General features: G+C 38.7%; 1 non-coding gene across 1 annotated transcript; it reads left to right on the top strand.

Annotated features, from left to right (window-relative positions):
- The first annotated feature begins 539 nt into the window (after positions 1-539).
- LOC122901541 lies at positions 540-643 on the top strand. Its single transcript, XR_006383553.1, has one exon. It is a non-coding gene; the product is annotated as a U6 spliceosomal RNA (small nuclear RNA).
- Positions 644-2,277: the final 1,634 nt, after the last annotated feature.

The raw sequence follows: 2,277 nt of genomic DNA, 5'->3' as shown, positions 1-2,277 counted from the left end.
CTGAACCCATTTCTTGAAAGGTACAAATTATCAAGAAGATATGGTCTGAATAGCCCCATATGAAGTAAAGAAATTGAATTAATAATTAAAACCATTACCATAAAGCAAAGATGGTGCCTAGATATCTTCAGTAGTAAATTCTATAAAAAATGTACAGAAGAATATCAATCCTATACAAATCCTTTTGGAAAACAGAGGAAGACGAAAGCTTTCTTACTCATTTAAGAATTAAGCATTACCCTGACTCATAACCACGCAAAAACAATAAAAGAAAACTACCAAGAAAAGCTCCTGTGACCACAGAAGCAAAATATCTTGCAAAATATTAGCAAGTCCAATTCAAAAATAAATAAAAAGGTTAATATTATATGACCAAGCCATATTTATCTAGGAATACAAGGTTGGTTTAACATTCAAACTTCAATCTGTGAAATTTACCATGTACCAGAAGAAGAGAGAAAAAATGATCACATGATTCAGTAGAAGCAGATAAAATTTTGACAAACTTCAATAGCATTCACATTTTGAAAAATAAAGAAGTGCTCACTTTGGCAGCACATATACTAAAATTGGGACAATACAGAGATTAGGATGGCCCCTGTGCAAGGGTGACAGGCAAATTTGTGAATTTTTTTAAAGACTTCATTTACTTATCTGATAGAGAGAGAACGCACAAAGACAGGAGGAGGGAAAGAGGAAGAGGGAGAAGCAGACTTCCCAGTGAGCAGGGAGCCAGACATGGGCTCAATCCTAGGACCCTGTGATCATGACCTGAGCCAAAGGCAGATGCTTGACTGATTGAGCCACTCAGGTGCTCCAAGTGTTCCATATTTTTTAAAATTATTTCCAGTTCAGAAAAAAAAAATAAAGCAAACTAGCAAGAGAGAAACTTCTTCAACTTGATAAAGGGCACTTATAAAAACCTTTACTATCATCAAGTATAAATGGTAAAAGACTGAATGTTTTCTCACTATGTCTGGAATAAGACAATGTTTCCTTTCCCCCCCTCTTACTTAACACTGTGCTATGGCCTGAATGTTTGTGCCCTTCCCCCACCAACTGATATCTTGAAATTATAATCCTAAAACCATCATATTATAATATTAGTTGGTGGTGGCTTTGGGAAGTGATTAGGTCATAAGGGTGAAGCTCTTATGAAACGGATTAGTGGTCTTATAAAAGATTTTACAGAGCTCCCTAGCCCCTTTCACCATGTGAGGACACAAGAACTCTGTGCCCTGGATGAGGCCTCACCTGACTATGTTGGCAGGTCGATCTCAGATTTCCAGCCTCCTGAACTGTGAGAAATAAATTTATATTTTAAGCTACCTTGTCTGTGGTTTTTTGTTATATCAATCCAAAGGGACTAAGACATATTATATGAAGATCCTAGTCAGTGCAATAAGGTAAGAAAAAGAAATAAAAGGTACATACATTGGAAAGAAAGAAGTGATCTTTATTAACAGGTGATAATTGTGTTTGCAGAAAATTGTAAGGAATCTACCAGGAAAAAAGCTTTAAAACTAATACAGATTGGGGTTCCTGGCTGGCTCAGCTAGAAAAGAATGTGACTCTTGATCTTGGGGTCATGAGCTCGAGCCCCATGTTGGGTATAAAGATTACCAAAATACATACATATAAAATAAGCTTAGGGCACCTAGGTGGTTCAGTAGATTAAGTGTCTGCCTTTTGCTCAGGTCATGATCCCTGGGTTCTGGCAATGACTCCCACATTGGGCTCCCTGCACAGCAGGGAGTCTGCTTCTCCTTCTATCCCTGCCCCCTGCTCATGATCTCTCTCTCAGCTTCCTCTATCTCAAATAAAGAAATAAATAAAATTTAAAATAAACTTTAAAAAATTAGTACAGAGGCACCTGGGTGGCACAGCTGGTTAAGTGTATGACTCTTGGTTTCTGTTCAGGTTGTGATCTCAACCTGGGATCAAGCCCTGTGTTGGGTTCCAGGTTGAGTGTGGAGTCTGCTTGGCATTCTCTCTCCCTCTCTTCTTCCTCACCCCCATTCTCTCTCTCAAATAAGCATTTTTAAAAAACTACTACAGATTAACAATAATACAAAATCCAAATTTAAAAATCAATTTAAAATGGAATTTTAGGGGTGCTTGTGTGGCTCAGTCAGTTAAGCCTCTGCCTTCAGCTTAGGTCCTGATCCCAGGGTCCTAGGATTGAGCCCCACATCAGGCTCTCTGCTCATCAGGGAGCTGCTTCTCCTTCCTGCTGCTGCTCTGCCTGCTTGTGCTCTTTCCCTGTGTCAAATAAAT

This window comes from Neovison vison, chromosome 2 (assembly GCF_020171115.1).
Source record: "Neovison vison isolate M4711 chromosome 2, ASM_NN_V1, whole genome shotgun sequence".
In the NCBI taxonomy this organism is placed as follows: Eukaryota; Metazoa; Chordata; class Mammalia; order Carnivora; family Mustelidae; genus Neogale; species Neogale vison.
This window is presented reverse-complemented; position numbering and strand designations above follow the sequence as displayed.